At 42.3% G+C, this 18044-nt stretch overlaps 1 pseudogene; it reads right to left on the reverse strand.

Moving 5' to 3' along the window:
• Positions 1-16508: 16508 nt before the first annotated feature.
• LOC142185768 (U6 spliceosomal RNA) lies at positions 16509-16609 on the reverse strand (annotated as a pseudogene).
• Between the last annotated feature and the right edge of the window lie 1435 nt (positions 16610-18044).

Raw genomic sequence — 18044 nt, forward strand, 5'->3', positions numbered from 1 at the left:
ACTACCACCTATTCCCAAGACCAAGAAAGTCAAGAACACCAAATGTCAGATATCTTGAGTAGACCTAGGCCTGAGGAGGACGACCTCCAACTAGGTTATTAGGAGATCAATGGTGGATGCTGCCACTCAAGTCACCAAACAAGATCTGACACGGACTGGACGAGACCTGACCATGAAGTGAGTGTGACACGGACTGGATGAGACCTGACCATGAAGTGAGTGTGACACGGACTGGATGAGACCTGACCATGAAGTGAGTGTGACACGGACTGGATGAGACCTGACCATGAAGTGAGTGTGACACGGACTGGATGAGACCTGACCATGAAGTCAATGTGTCAAAGGACTGGACAAAACATGACCATGAAGTCAGTGTGAGAAAGACTGGATGAGATCTGATCCATGAAGTCAATGTGTCAAGGACTGGATGAGATCTGATCCATGAAGACGATGTGTCAAGGACTGGAAGAGATCTGATCCATGAAGTCAATGTGTCAAGGACTGGATGAGATCTGATCCATGAAGACAATGTGTCAAGGACTAGATGAGATCTGATCCATGAAGTCAATGTGTCAAGGACTGGAAGAGATCTGATCCATGAAGTCAATGTGTCAAGGACTGGATGAGATCTGATCCATGAAGACAATGTGTCAAGGACTAGATGAGATCTGATCCATGAAGTCAATGTGTCAAGGACTGGAAGAGATCTGATCCATGAAGACAATGTGTCAAGGACTAGATGAGATCTGATCCATGAAGTCAATGTGTCAAGGACTGGATGAGATCTGATCCATGAAGTCAATGTGTCAAGGACTGGATGAGATCTGATCCATGAAGTCAATGTGTCAAGGACTAGATGAGATCTGATCCATGAAGTCAATGTGTCAAGGACTGGAAGAGACCTGACCATGAAGTCAATGTGTCAAGGACTGGACAAGACATGACCATGAAGTCAGTGTGAGAAAGACTGGATGAGACCTGATCCATGAAGTCAATGTGTCAAGGATTGGATGAGATCTGATCCATGAACATTGCAGACTGACCAACTTCTTCATTGGTTTCTTGGATTCTCCTAAATTTCTTTGCATCTTTCCCTCTTTAGGTCTATCTCCACTCCGGACTTCGGCTCCAGTAATAAGAATTGCTCCCTGCCTGCACTATCAGAAAGACTGAAAGCCCCTGGAGCCGATCCTGTAAGACCCGATGTGTAATATGTTGTATGGTAAAGACTCCATAGTCCGATAGTGAGCCCTTCTTCCTTCCAGTTTATATTCTAGTGCACGGAGGACCAGCAGTGCACCTCATATAGCAAGAGGTCTCCTAATAGGATTCTAGATATAGATCCTTGCAGGTCATGCCCAATGTTGTAGACGTGTATCAGCCTCTTAGTGGTGATAATGGATACGGTGGCCATGTTCTGCTCTTATTATAGGCTGATAGACTTGTCGTCCCCTCCCCTGAGCTTATCATTGAAGACCTGGATGTGGAGAACACGTAAGACTGGATAACATGGAGGAGCACCAGATAGAAGGCTGTATCAGAGAGGAAGTGTTGTCAAGAGCATTCAGGACCAGATGTCCTCTCCATACTCTGTACCCGGCCAAGCATCTTCCATCACTGTCCAAATGACTCATCTTCCTGCTAAACTGGCTCCACAAGCTCCATTGGACTTGGCACCATCTCACCCCCTGAGGAGACCAAGTTGCTCCCTGGAGCTTTTCACACATAGGGAGCAGCATCATGCTGGGGGGAGGCTTTACTTTGGTAGGGACAGGGAAGCTGCTCATAGTTGATGGGAAGATGGATGGAGATAAATACAGGGCAATCCTGGAAGGAAACCTGTTGGAGGATGCAAAAGACTTGAGACGGGGAAGGAGATTCACCTTCCAGCAAGACAATGACGCTAAACCTCCAGCCCAAGCGCCAGTGGATGGTTCAGATCACAGAATATTCTACTCTTAGAACGGCCCCAGTCACAGTCCAGACCTAAATCCCATTGAGCATCTGTGGCAAGACATGAAAATTGTTGTTCACAGACGTCTCCATCCAATGTGGCTGCAAAGAAGAAGAAGAAATCTCATCTCTAGATATGCAAAGCTGGTAGAGACCGAGCCCAAAAGACTTGTAGCTGGAATTGTAGCCAAAAGCGGCTCTACGAACTATTGCTATAGGGGGGCTGAAGACTTTTGCACATGACACTTTTCAGATTTTTATTTGATTAAACCTTGTATCATTTTCCTTACACTTCTGATACTTTGTGTTGTTGTCGCTGAAAATCTCAAGACAATACATGTGGTTGTAAAGTGCCAAAATGTGAAAAATGTCAAGGGGTATGAAGACTTTGACAAGCCCCTGTATAATCCGCTGCTCTCTCTAAAACCTGTCATTCCGGCTGCAGCCCCATCACCATCCATCATGGGATGTGCGCCTGATCCTCCCCCCAGGCCAGACGGCAGCAGAGAATTACTCAGGCTGGATAGAGACATGTCAGGAGACCTCGGAGTATACGCAGTATATACTCTTATCAGCTTGTCTATCTCTGAATGTTGTACATGAGAGTAATTTGTTGTATGTGCAGATTACTGGCAGGATTCTCAGGGATTGAAGGATTATGCGGCGTGCCGCGCTGCCCCCCCCCCCCCCTTCCCCAGCCGGGCCAGATACCTGTTGTGTTATCGGACCTGGGCTAGGTATAACTTTTCTTATTTTAAGGGGCACTAATTTTGTACGGGGGGCACTAAGGGGTATCATCAATGTAGGTGGGATCTAGGGGGGGAGGGATTGCTAAATGTATCACTAAAGGGGGTATCATATGGTGTGGGGCAACGTAGAGGGCATCACTACTTTGTGGAAGGCACTTAGAAGCTCTCACTGCTCTGAAGGGCATTTAGGGAGTGTCCCTACCCTGTGGGTATCGAGGGGGTATTATTACTGTACAGAGGAGCTAAGGGGGCACCATTACTGAGAGCTAGACGCAAAGAGGGTATCATTCCTAACCGAGGGCACTAAGGGCATATAATAACTTTGTGAATCCACTATTGAAATTGTCACCTCAATTCCTGGTTCCCCTTTGCAGGTAGCTGGTAGATCGTGCATGTACTACCGGTTGTTTGAGTACTTGGTAGGTGCAGCGTTCATGCCTTTGCCAGGTTTTTTGCAGGGTGTGCCAACAACACCTCAGCCATCTGACAGTCCTGGCATCATAAAGCTGTCACCATCAGACTGAGATGACAGCTATAGTAGTGCGGGCTATCCAACCGGTCCAGCAGGTGCGTCTATAGTAGGTATGGCTACTGGAAATATATACCCGTATACATAGGTAGCAGCAGTTTACAAACTCTGACCCTCCAAATATTGCAAAACCACAACTCCCAGCATGCCATGATAGGCAGAATAAAGGACTTATTTTTTCTTATTTAACTCCTTCCTCTTCTTATTGTAGCCAAGACAACCCCTTTTACACTTTAAGGTGTTGGATGCACAAAAAAAATTGTCAAGTGATATGTGGGATCGCACCATTCTGTCTGCTGATATGTATAAGCCTGAGGCAAGAAGTGTAACCACCAAGCTTGGTTTCTCTACCATGAAGTGTAACCACCAAGCTTAGTTCCTCTACTGTGAAGTGTAACCACCAAGCTTAGTTCCTCTACTGTGAAGTGTAACCACCAGGCTTAGTTCCTCTACTGTGAAGTGTAACCACCAAGCTTAGTTCCTCTACTGTGAAGTGTAACCACCAGGCTTAGTTCCTCTACCATGAAGTGTAACCACCAAGCTTAGTTCCTCTACTGTGAAGTGTAACCACCAAGCTTAGTTCCTCTACTGTGAAGTGTAACCACCAGGCTTAGTTCCTCTACCATGAAGTGTAACCACCAAGCTTAGTTCCTCTACTGTGAAGTGTAACCACCAGGCTTAGTTCCTCTACCATGAAGTGTAACCACCAGGCTTAGTTCCTCTACCATGAAGTGTAACCACCAAGCTTAGTTCCTCTACCATGAAGTGTAACCACCAAGCTTAGTTCCTCTACCATGAAGTGTAACCACCAAGCTTAGTTCCTCTACCATGAAGTGTAACCACCAGGCTTAGTTCCTCTACCATGAAGTGTAACCACCAAGCTTAGTTCCTCTACCATGAAGTGTAACCACCAAGCTTAGTTCCTCTACCTTGAAGTGTAACCACCAGGCTTAGTTCCTCTACTGTGAAGTGTAACCACCAGGCTTAGTTCCTCTACCTTGAAGTGTAACCACCAAGCTTAGTTCCTCTACTGTGAAGTGTAACCACCAAGCTTAGTTCCTCTACCATGAACTGTAACCACCAAACTCCATTTCCCCCCCAGTATCCAGCGTTCTTGTGTCCTCCACGAGCGGCTCCTTTAACCACCCTGCTGGTTGCCTCTCTTTAATACTATTTGTAACCATTAAGTTTGTTTCCACGATATTGAGGATATTTCTGCTCAATACACAACTCAAGGGCCAAAAATCCTGGTAAGATCTGACCCCACTACAATGGTCCTGTATGACGCATGTGGATATATAAGACTTAGGGACGTCACGGCGCATTGTTGGGTAAATTTCCCATTTAGGGTTTCAAGAACACACACAAATTTCACGGAGACAGAGATCTGAGGTTTATGATGACATCATTGGGTTTTATTTATAAAAAGTCTGAGCCCTGTATCCAGGGATGAGGTCACACTGTGCATGTATATAGGAGTATGATGCAGCCCTTCTGGACCTGCAACGTAGAGACAGAGGAGAAAGATTAGTATCATAGTCGTAAGATGACAGCAGAGTCTTCGGGTCTATTTATATGTCAGCATCATATCACATATTCCCTGTCGTCCCAACAGCGGCACAATACAGCCTTGTGCCGCTGTTGGGACTAAGGGAAAACAGATTATCTACAGAATCATCCATTCTGCTGCAACTTTGCAAAAATTGTGGCATAAACCGCACTGCGACACATGAATAGATCCGGAGTATGGAGCTCAGGGGCCCAGTTGTAGCTGCTCTATGTATAATACAGGAGTCTATAGACACCTGATTGTGACACAGATATGTAGCCCCCTCCCTCCCCTGTAGACTCTGCTCTCCGGTATCTTCATACTGACCTGTTCATTACACGCGGCCTTCATAGTTCGCTGCAGGCTCAGACTCTGGGCACTGTCAGATTGAAGAGACATATTAGGAGTTACAGCAGCTAAACATGGATTTTTAATGGGGTTGAGCCGATCTTGAGATTTCAGGATCGATTTTAAAATCTGATTTCCGATCATTTTCCAGCCGATCCCGATTGCCCAAATTTCATGATCGGGATCAGCTGGAAAATGATTGAAAATCAGATTTTGAAATCTCAAGATCGGCTCAACCCTACTGTATATATGATATACAATCAGGATTGAGCAATCAGGATCGGGAAAGATCGGAGAACGATTGGCCATCGAGCAAATTTCACGATCGGGATCGGCTGGAAAATGATCAAAAATCGGATTTTAAAATTGATCCTGAAATCTCAAGCTTGGCTCCACCCTATTCCTGGTCACCGCAGAGCCCGGCACTGCCACTACACAGTGGATGGAGATGTCCCTGTCCAGCTCCATACACTGTATATCAGCGGACTGGGGGGTGTACAGGAGCCCCTTGGTCACACAGTGACTGCAGTATGTTACATTTGATGTTTTATTGTATCACTTTATACTCACCTTCACAGATACAAGGAGGATTTCCACCAATACCTGGAAAGCAAAAGCCATTTGTTTGTTAGTTTCGGGTATATCTCTTTAAAATGGTCCATAACACTAACCACTACCGAAATCCTGGCCACCAAGCTTAATAATACACTGACACTTGCCAATTCTGTAGAGCTTTTCTTTGGTTGCCTGATTGGCATCACATCCAGTCTTACAATGGAAGATAACACCTCTATAGATAACACCACTAACCCATCCTTAGATGATGTCACCACTTATCTACTCCTTCTTCCTGCCCAGAGCATGTCTAGAAAACTCTCCAATAGAGTCTGCTCCAGACTATTGCTGCCTATGACCATGATCATGCTGTAAAGCAGATCACTAAATGCTGTTATAGCATAGGAGAAATGTAGCCAAAAGGGTCGCCCCATGGAATAAAACAATCTACAATTAGAAAATAGAAAAAAGTCATAGATTTCACAATCTGGTTTAAATAAGTAAAAAAGGGGACACATTCCCTTTAAGGACTATTTATTGATCCTTAAAGTGGGTCTGTCAAGTCTGTATCTGAAGGCAGCATTGGATAGCGCTAGATATACTGAGCTCATTGATATATAGTTGTCTATGATTTGGTTCAGTTTTTTCTTGTAGGAAGCTGAAATCGTGGCTAAATCCTGTGAGTCCTCCTTTCCCCGCCCACTCCCCATGAGAGCTGTCAATCACTGTATGTGGGCGGAGTAAGAGGACTCACAGGCTTACTCTAAGCTTTCTTATGAGAATCCTAAACCAAAGCATAGAGACCTATATATCCCCGAAATCAGCGTCTCCCCCTCTATCCAACGCTGCTCTCACCCCGGGGATCCGATAGATCCACCTCAAACAAGATCGGCCCTTCAGAACCTTCTTTAATTTTTCAATTGCAATTTGCCAAACCCACACCTAGACATTGCGAGAAATCATTGAGCGGAGGATATGATGAGTAAGCGATCACGGATCAGGGTGTACTGACGGCTTCTATTTCAGGCTTGGCTTGTTTCGGTTTTTAGCTGAGTCACTTAATCTGTCACTTTATTTGATCCTCTGCCCTCCGGCCTTATAATCCATGTGAGAAACCTTCACAAACCTAACATTTACCCTTCTCTGCCTTTAGCTGCCAGGGCATGCTGGGAGTTGTAGTTTCACTCCAGGATTAAAAGTTGTCTCCCGGATTAGAAGACGTCCTTCCAAACAGCGCCATACCTGTCCAGAGGTCTTATGTGGTATTGCAGGTTAGCCCCAATCACATGATGATACTGAACTGCAGTACCAGATGTAACCTGTGGACAGGTGTGGCGCTGTTTCTGTAAATAATCTTGTGATCTCGTATGAGCACTTTTATATGTTCTTGCCAATCTTGTCAATGTTCTATGACCAATCTTACCATTGGGGCACCGATCTGGGCAGGGGTTGACGAAGGCTCCATTGACTACGACAGGTTTGTTTCCAAATAAGACATTAGGCTGTGAGTTTGTAGAACCTAAAAATGGTAGAAAAACATGAGAGTTAGTGCAGGTAGTGACAGAAAACCATTACGGGCAACAAATCAGACGATGAAGAGAATTAGTGAGTCATTGACTTCCATGGAAGGCCACGTCTGGCCCCCGGGCTCTTGGGTGTTACATCTTGTCCCGTAATGGTATCGTTATTTTTGCTCACTGTTTTTGTTTTTATTGGATCGGGCTGAGCTGAGTCTTTTTATGACAACGTCGCCACCTAGTGTCTAGTCTGTTTACTGTACAGGTTATGGCTGACTTTATATAGTTACATAGTAGATAAGGTTGGATGAAGACATCAGTCCATCAAGTCCAACCTATAACCCTACAATCCCTACAGTGCAATATGCATCCTGAATGGTGTCCCTACTACTATGGGGCTCGAGGGGTGAGGGGGCCCGGCATTGATCATCTTCTGCTTCCCAACACAGATTCCCTGCATTTTCATGCCGCCGCCACTAGAGGGAGAACTTTTGCAGCTTCTATTGGATTGAGCAGTAGCTGTATTCATTCCTATAGACAGAGCTCCCCCCACTGGTGGCCGTAAGTAGCAGGTTGTATCGCTTTATAGGGGTCGATTTATCAATATATTTCATGGGGCCGATTCGGACAAGGCTATGACCATACAATATTGACTTTTCCCCTGCCATTTCTCTTATAAGCAGGCAGAGAGTGGGTGGGGCTTTGCACCCAAACAAATGTAGGGTGCAACTAATGGGTGCAATCTATACCTATTCTTTACACTGTAGCTCTGGCTGTTCAGATTGGCTTCCATGTATAAGCGCCAGCCCTGCGCAGGCTCAGCACCAAATCCTATGCACAATGGAGCCCAGTGCACGTGTCCTATAGTGGTCACAAAGTATCAAAACTGTCTAATAAGTAATATTCCATTCCATTCCATGATACAAACGTGATTCCTTACCGTTAATGGGGAAAGTGCTGATGTTCCCATGACTCCCAGATAAAATGGCTGAAACAAATCACACGATATTAGATGATAAAAAGAATACGAATGGTTCCACAACTTTGTAACATCACTTTATGTCAATCCCAATTGTAGCAGACCCTCAGCTCTACGAAGCTCTAGGAAGGGTCTCAGACTATAGGTGTAAATAACACAGTTCTGATTTGGTGACACAAAGCAAAAATTTGGAGTATCCCGAGGAGCGGAAACATAAAGTGTAACAAAAAGTTGCAGAAGTTTCCAGTTACAAGGGTTAAAGCCCTCTAAAGTTCTACATGGGGTGACTCACGATTTCCTCCGGTGACAGCAGCGGCAGCTCGGGGGGTGACAGCGAGGACAGCTCCGGAAACATTAGCGGATCCTACAAACAGAACCAGAGGAGGCAAAAGTGACCAAATAGTCTGAGAATGGAGAGAACAAAACCAGAGCAGACCGGACCGGGGCGATCTAGGCCCTGGCAATGGACTGACCAAGGCGCCGCACTCCTGCAGGACACATCTGCTTTAGTCACTGATGTCTCTGCACACAAGGCTCATATGTCATTACAATGGTGAATAAGGATTGAAAAACAAGGACATTTGTTTTCCAAAAACATCAGCACACATGTCCATAGGGCTTTGAAGCTCCAAAGGGCCCAGATCCAACCCAATAATGGCCATCAGGAGACACCTACATTCAAAGACGATTATTGTCTATTTCCTAGTTTCCTAGAGGTTATTGGGGGTGGAAAAAAAAAAATTTCTGAGGGAATCAAGGAGCCTCAGTCTGACATTGGCCGGTTCACTATAGCCCGTGTTCCTAGTGTCATCTACAGATGGTATGATCCATTGCTGGACCACATTAGTTGTGTTGTTGACTGAGCCCTTGGGAAAATCCTGAGCACTTAATGTAGGCCAGTCCAAAATACATAGGGAGCACATTACATAGGGAGCACAATACATAGGGAGCACAATACATAGGGAGCACGTTATATAGGGAGCACAATACATAGGGAGCACGTTACATAGGGAGCACAATACATAGGGAGCACAATACATAGGGAGCACGTTATATAGGGAGCACAATACATAGGGAGCACGTTACATAGGGAGCACAATACATAGGGAGCACGTTACATAGGGAGCACAATACATAGGGAGCACGTTACATAGGGAGCACAATACATAGGGAGCACAATACATAGGGAGCACAATACATAGGGAGCGCATTACATAGGGAGTATGTTACATAGGGAGCACAATACATAGGGAGCATGTTACATAGGGAGCACAATACATAGGGAGCACGTTACATAGGGAGCACAATACATAGGGAGCACAATACATAGGGAGCACATTACATAGGGAGCGCAATACATAGGGAGCACGTTATATAGGGAGCACAATACATAGGGAGCATGTTACATAGGGAGCACATTACATAGGGAGCACATTACATAGGGAGCACATTACATATGGAGCACAATACATAGGGAGCATGTTACATAGGGAGCACAATACATAGGGAGCACATTACATAGGGAGCACATTACATATGGAGCACAATACATAGGGAGCATGTTACATAGGGAGCACGTTATATAGGGAGCACGTTACATAGGGAGCACGTTATATAGGGAGCACATTACATAGGGAGCACATTACATAGGGAGCACATTACATAGGGAGCACAATACATAGGGAGCACATTACATAGGGAGCACATTACATAGGGAGCACATTACATAGGGAGCACGTTACATATGGAGCACAATACATAGGGAGCATGTTACATAGGGAGCACGTTACATATGGAGCACGTTACATAGGGAGCACGTTACATAGGGAGCACATTACATAGGGAGCACGTTACATAGGGAGCACGTTACATAGGGAGCACGTTACATAGGGAGCACGTTACATATGGAGCACGTTACATAGGGAGCACGTTACATAGGGAGCACATTACATAGGGAGCACATTACATAGGGAGCACATTACATAGGGAGCACATTACATAGGGGGCACATTACATAGGGAGCACATTACATAGGGGGCACATTACATAGGGAGCACAATACATAGGGAGCATGTTACATAGGGAGCATGTTACATAGGGAGCACAATACATAGGGAGCACATTACATAGGGAGCACATTACATATGGAGCACAATATATAGGGAGCATGTTACATAGGGATCACGTTACATAGGGAGCACGTTACATAGGGAGCACGTTACATAGGGAGCACGTTATATAGGGAGCACGTTACATAGGGAGCACGTTATATAGGGAGCGCAATACATAGGGAGCACGTTATATAGGGAGCACATTACATAGGGAGCACATTACATAGGGAGCACATTACATAGGGAGCACATTACATAGGGAGCACATTATATAGGGAGCACATTACATAGGGAGCACATTACATAGGGAGCACATTACATAGGGAGCACAATACATAGGGAGCACATTACATAGGGAGCACATTACATAGGGAGCACATTACATAGGGAGCACATTATATAGGGAGCACATTACATAGGGAGCATATTACATAGGGAGCACAATACATAGGGAGCACATTACATAGGGGGCACATTACATAGGGAGCACATTACATAGGGGGCACATTATATAGGGAGCACATTACATAGGGAGCACAATACATAGGGAGCACGTTATATAGGGAGCACATTACATAGGGAGCACAATACATAAAGAGCACTGGTTGTCTGGAGATTCCCACCAAAGTTATTCTGTAGAGGGCAACAGGATTTGGGTAAAGATTGTAAGCAGTAACGAGCACAGAAGTTTATGGAAGATCTTTGATGTCCACGAGATTCCCTGAAGGAAATCTCCAAGTAATGTCAATGGGGGACCTTATCCCAGGAGAAGCAGGGAAAGAAAATAGTTCTGTATGGAGGAAGCATAGCACCGGGCAGGCATGTCTGTAGTAGAGACCCATATGGGCACTATATCCAGATAGACCTGCTCCAAGATTAAAGGGATTCTCCCGTTAAAATACATTTTTTCTACTGCAGTATAAGTAACACAGACGGCGACTTTTTCTTACCACATATCAGAAGTTCTTCGGGGTGCGTGACCAAGTCTCTGGATATAAGGAGAGCGATATACAACGAGATAGAGGAGTCTGTATCGCACCGAATCTTCTGAATATGTTTCTTTATTTCATATCCATAAAAGTATAATATCCAAACCACGTGAAAAAGTAGGAAAAAACATACAAAAAAGTGCAATCAAAAATATCACTGACGCACAATAACCCCGAAACGCTGATCAGTGATATTTTTGATTGCACTTTTTTGTATGTTTTTTCCTACTTTTTCACGTGGTTTGGATATTATACTTTTATGGATATGAAATAAAGAAGCATATTTAGAAGATTCGGTGCGATACAGACTCCTCTATCTCATTGTATATCGCTCTCCTCATATCCGGAGACTTGGTCACGCACCCCGAAGAACTTCTGATATGTGGTAAGAAAAAGCCACCATCTGTGTTACTTATACTGCAGTAGAAAAAATGTGTTTTCATGGGAGAATCCCTTTATGTCTGAGAGTATTAGTAATGGAGCAGAACCTGAGCCCACCGGAGGACACTGCGCCCACTGGGTACACCAGACGACATGTTCTCACAGACTCCCGATAATTATATGGAGGTTTTTACATTTCTTAATTTAGACAGATTAAAATGACTGACACCGACAACCACAATACAAGTGCTGACTGGTGAGTACGGAGAAACGAGACATAGCAAACGCTGGCTGCCAAGACGCCATTGGTGTGAGTCAGCCTGGCATCTGTATCTACCTGTACCATATACAGAACGCTGATTGTATCTATCTATCTATCTATCTATCTATCTATCTATCTATCTATCTCCTATCTATCTATCTATCTATCTATCTATCTATCATCTATCTATCTATCTATCTATCTATCTATCTATCTATCTCCTATCTATCTATCTATCTATCTATCTATCTATCTATCTATCATCTATCTATCTATCTATCTCCTATCTATCTCCTATCTATCTATCTATCTATCTATCTATCTATCTATCTATCTCCCTCCTATCTATCTATCTATCTATCTATCTATCTATCTATCTATATATCTATCTATCTCCTATCTATCTATCTATCTATCTATCTATCTCCCTCCTATCTATCTATCTATCTATCTATCTATCTATCTATCTATCTCCTATCTATCTATCTATCTATCTATCTATCTATCTATCTATCTCCCTTCTATCTATCTATCTATCTATCTATCTATCTCCTATCTATCTATCTATCTATCTATCTATCTATCTCCCTTCTATCTATCTATCTATCTATCTATCTATCTATCTATCTCCTATCTATCTATCTATCTATCTATCTATCTATCTCCTATCTATCTATCTATCTATCTATCTATCTCCTATCTATCTATCTATCTATCTATCTATCTATCTATCTCCTATCTATCTATCTATCTATCTCCCTTCTATCTATCTATCTATCTATCTATCTATCTATCTATCTATCTCCTATCTATCTATCTATCTATCTATCTATCTATCTATCTATCTATGTTACATTTATATAAAGGTAAATCAGCTCCTATTTACAATAACCACTTCATGGACAGGATTACATTTCACCACTAGTAGCGCTGTTGCGTTTGCGTATATAGAATAGATCTGCTGCTGCCAGTGGTAAGACATGGTACTGCAATATATTATAATGTTTGTAGGTGCAAGTAGAATTATTATCATGTATTTATATTTAGTGTCCAGATTATGTGAAGTATCAATTGATTTAGTGACTACTTACCATTGTGTGGAACTGGTTGACCTGAAATGTTTCCAGGCTGAGAAGTGACGGCTGAGAGGGATCCTGTGCTGTTCAGTGCTGTAATATTCAGCATAGCAAATTATCAACTGAATTATGTCTAATCTATGACCATGGAATAACTAAAACAGAGTCTGGAGATGACTTACCAGGCTTTGGGGTTGTAGAAGACACTGGACTGGAAGCGTTGGAGATATTACCTATAACAATGCAAAAATATTAACTTGTATAACAGAAAAAAGATCAAACTGGGCCAACAATAAGGATATCAGGCAAAGCAAACCAGAACTGAAACATCTATCATCTATCTATCTATCTATCTGTCTGTCTATCTATCTATCTCCTATCTATCTATCTATCTATCTATCTATCTATCTATCTATCTATCTATCTCCTATCTATCTCCTATCTATCTCCTATCTATCTATCTCCTATCTATCTATCTATCTCCTATCTATCTATCTATCTATCTATCTCCTATCTATCTATCTATCTATCTATCTATCTATCTATCTATCTATCTATCTCCTATCTATCTATCTCCTATCTATCTATCTATCTATCTATCTATCTATCTATCTATCTCCTATCTATCTATCTATCTATCTATCTATCTATCTATCTCCTATCTATCTATCTATCTATCTATCTATCTATCTTCTATCTATCTATCTATCTATCTATCTATCTATCTATCTATCTATCTCCTATCTATCTATCTATCTATCTATCTATCTATCTATCTCCTATCTATCTATCTATCTATCTATCTATCTATCTATCTCCTATCTATCTATCTATCTATCTATCTATCTATCTATCAATCTATCTATCTATCTCCTATCTATCTATCTATCTATCTATCTATCTATCAATCTATCTATCTATCTCCTATCTATCTATCTATCTATCTATCTATCTATCTATCTCCTATCTATCTATCTATCTATCTATCTATCTATCTATCTCCTATCTATCTAGCTATCTATCAATCTATCTATCTATCTCCTATCTATCTATCTATCTATCTATCATCTATCTATCTATCTATCTATCTATCTATCTATCTATCATCTATCTATCTATCTATCTATCTATCTATCTATCTATCTCCTATCTATCCATCTATCTATCTATCTATCATCTATCTATCTATCTATCTATCTATCTATCTATCTCCTATCTATCTATCTATCTATCTATCTATCTTATGTATGATATCTAAGTTTAGGGGAAGTTAGAAGATACAAGTCTTGATTTGTAGACACTGATCCTGCCTTAAAGCCACAGAATTCCTTTAGCCCAGACACAGGTTCTCTCTTGTTCTACAATCCTTGCGCCTAATTTTGTATTTAATGGCTGGCAGATTTTTCTACTGATGTCACTGACTTCATATCCATATACAGTCCTATGAAAAAGTTTGGGCACCCCTATTAATCTTAATCATTTTTAGTTCTAAATATTTTGGTGTTTGCAGCAGCCATTTCAGTTTGATATATCTAATAACTGATGGACACAGTAATATTTCAGGATTGAAATGAGGTTTATTGTACAAACAGAAAATGTGCAATATGCATTAAACCAAAATTTGACCGGTGCAAAAATATGGGCACCTCAACAGAAAAGTGACATTAATATTTAGTAGATCCTCCTTTTGCAGAGATAACAGCCTCTAGTCGCTTCCTGTAGCTTTTAATCAGTTCCTGGATCCTGGATGAAGGTATTTTGGACCATTTCTTTCTACAAAACAATTCAAGTTCAGTTAAGTTTGATGGTCACCAAACATGGACAGCCCGCTCTCAAATGATCTGAAAACAAAGATTGTTCAACATAGTTGTTCAGGGGAAGGATACAAAACGTTGTCTCAGAGATTTAACCTGTCAGTTTCCACTGTGAGGAACATAGTAAGGAAATGGAAGAGCACAGGGACAGTTCTTGTTAAGCCCAGAAGTGGCAGGCCAAGAAAAATATCAGAAAGGCAGAGAAGAAGAATGGTGAGAACAGTCAAGGACAATCCACAGACCACCTCCAAAGAGCTGCAGCATCATCTTGCTGCAGATGGTGTCACTGTGCATCGGTCAACAATACAGCGCACTTTGCACAAATAGAAGCTGTATGGGAGAGTGATGAGAAAGAAGCCGTTTCTGCACGTACGCCACAAATAGAGTTGCCTGAGGTATGAAAAAGCACATTTGGAGAAGCCAACTTCATTTTGGAAACAAAGATTGAGTTGTTTGGTTATAAAAAAAGGCGTTATGCATGGCGTCCAAAAAGAAACAGCATTCCAAGAAAAACACATGCTACCCACTGTAAAATTTGGTGGAGGTTCCATCATGCTTTGGGGCTGTGTGGCCAATGCCGGCACCGGGAATCTTGTTAAAGTTGAGGGTCGCATGGATTCCACTCAGTATCAGCAGATTCTTGAGAATAATGTTCAAGAATCAGTGACGAAGTTGAAGTTACGCCGGGGATGGATATTTCAGCAAGACAATGATCCAAAACACCGCTCCAAATCCTCAGGCATTCATGCAGAGGAACAATTACAATGTTCTGGAATGGCCATCCCAGTCCCCAGACCTGAATATCATTGAACATCTGTGGGATGATTGGAAGCGGGCTGTCCATGCTCGGCCACCATCTAACTTAACTGAACTTGAATTGTTTGTCCAAAATACCTTTATCCAGGATCCAGGAACTGATTAAAAGCTACAGGAAGCGACTAGAGGCTGTTATCTTTGCAAAAGGAGGATCTACTAAATATTAATGTCACTTTTCTGTTGAGGTGCCCATACTTTTGCACCGGTCAAATTTTGGTTTAATGCATATTGCACATTTTCTGTTTGTACAATAAACCTCATTTCAATCCTGAAATATTACTGTGTCCATCAGTTATTAGATATATCAAACTGAAATGGCTGTTATAAACACCAAAATATTTAGAACTAAAAATGATTAAGATTAATAGGGGTGCCCAAACTTTTTCATAGGACTGTAATACACTTCAAAAACATGCGAAGGATCCAACATGGAACACGGAGAGCGGAGGGTCTAAAATGACCTATGGCCTATGGAGTATGGAGGATCTAACGTGGCCCATAGAGTGTGGACAATCCAATATGGGCCACCAGATACTGATTATACTGTGTGTGTGTGTGTGTGTGTGTGTGTGGGGGGGGGGGGGGGGGGGGGGGTGGGGTGGGGGTGGGGGTTGGGCATTTAGATATTTTTGGCCATAAATATAAAAAATGTGAAATATTATTGGACGTTCTCACCTGCAGGGATCACCAATGGCTGCTTTGTTGTGGTAATTGGTGCTAGAACTGAATAGAAAGAAAGAACATGAAACAAGGTTCTACTCCAATAAGCTGCAAATTTAGGCGGAGGCCCCACGTTGCAGAAACTCTGCGTTTTTTGTTGCAGATTTTTCTACAGTTTTTTTTGAGCCAAAGTCAATCCTAGAAAGGTAAAGAAGGAGAAACCAATATGGATTCCTTCACAAATTTGTGTCCTTGTTCCTCAGGGGCCATGTTAAATTTCTCTGCATCATTCCAATTTTCGTACAGGTGCTGCCAAAGCGAGAATTTAGGCTTCTTATTTGTAATACAGCCCATAATAACCTATCTTAAAGGAGTTGTATCATCAGAGACCTCCCCTTTTAGGAGAACGTGCCATGATAAATAGCTGATTTCTCCAGGGGCAAGAGGTTTGGTGAAGGAGAAGTCAACAGAAGTCAACCTATTGTATCATATGGTGGAGCGTTACACAGCGGCTCTCCATTTTGGCACCCTAGATGGGGGCTCTGTAACAGGACCCCCTTTTGCATAACTTCAGTTCAGAAACCTGTACAACACCTGGAAACTCAAACTTTTTGAGTTGCAATTGTTGATTGAGGGGATCTGTTGGGTTTGGGATCCCCATATATTACAGGATTCTCAGCTAATAGAAGGAGGTTGGGGGTCCCCATTTAGTATCCTGGTCTATTGCCCGGAGTAAAGAGTAGCTACAAGGTTACTCACCATATAAACCATTTAAGGTTGTGTTTGTAATTGGAACCATTGGAGGTTTTGGGCTGTCAACTGGTGCAGAGTCTGGAAATATACCATAGTAATAATAACCATACTATTCTATAGATACACTATAACATATAAATATTTGTTATCCCGCACTACCTGTCCAAAATTATCAATGAGAAACTGCTTGAATGGATCATATCACCCAAAAATGTCAAACTGTCACTGGTATCTTCAGAGTCCTCCAGTGTTGGACTGGCCCACCGAAGAACCAGAAGATGCTCATGTAGACCCAAGATCTTACACAATAATGGTGCAGCAGAAGATACCCAAATTTAATGAGTATTATGGTCTATTTCCCAGTCATTGTTGGAGTCCATAGTGACACTGGAGTGACACTATAGTCCACCACCGTTCCAGATCCAGAGACATTCTAGCAGAAAGTATCAGTGAAGGTCTGTGAACCCCACCAATAACTAGAATGAGGAGGTTGGAATATTACATTCCCATTCATTTCAGTGGAAGCTCCATTAAATGATCTTGGATCTAAGGACATGGTGTGAAACCACTCTATAGGATCCCTCATTCTGATATGTCACAACTTATGGTCACCACCATTACGGGTGGTCACCACCACCATGCCCTTAATAGTTAAAATAGCCATTGTCCTATGCATTATCTCCACAATTAGTTGGAGATAGATGTGAAGGAAATTTGGAGATGGACCATGGAAATCCAAACAAACCAGATCGAACCAAATTGAACATTCATGAACACGAATCGAACCTTGAAAGGTTCGTTGATCTCTACAGATAGCCCTAAAACTCAAGAGCAAAACTTTCTCATGAAACCTCAAAAGTTGATATGGCATTCTTGAGTAATGCTCTTCATATGGTCCCCATTACGATACACCAATAGTCACCCAACCATAAATGTACTCACGACTGAGCTGAAGATGGAATCCAGCCACCAGCAAAAGTGCCAAAGCTGCTTTGAGGTCCAC

The sequence above is a fragment of the Leptodactylus fuscus genome, chromosome 11, assembly GCF_031893055.1.
Source record: "Leptodactylus fuscus isolate aLepFus1 chromosome 11, aLepFus1.hap2, whole genome shotgun sequence".
Taxonomy (NCBI): Eukaryota; Metazoa; Chordata; class Amphibia; order Anura; family Leptodactylidae; genus Leptodactylus; species Leptodactylus fuscus.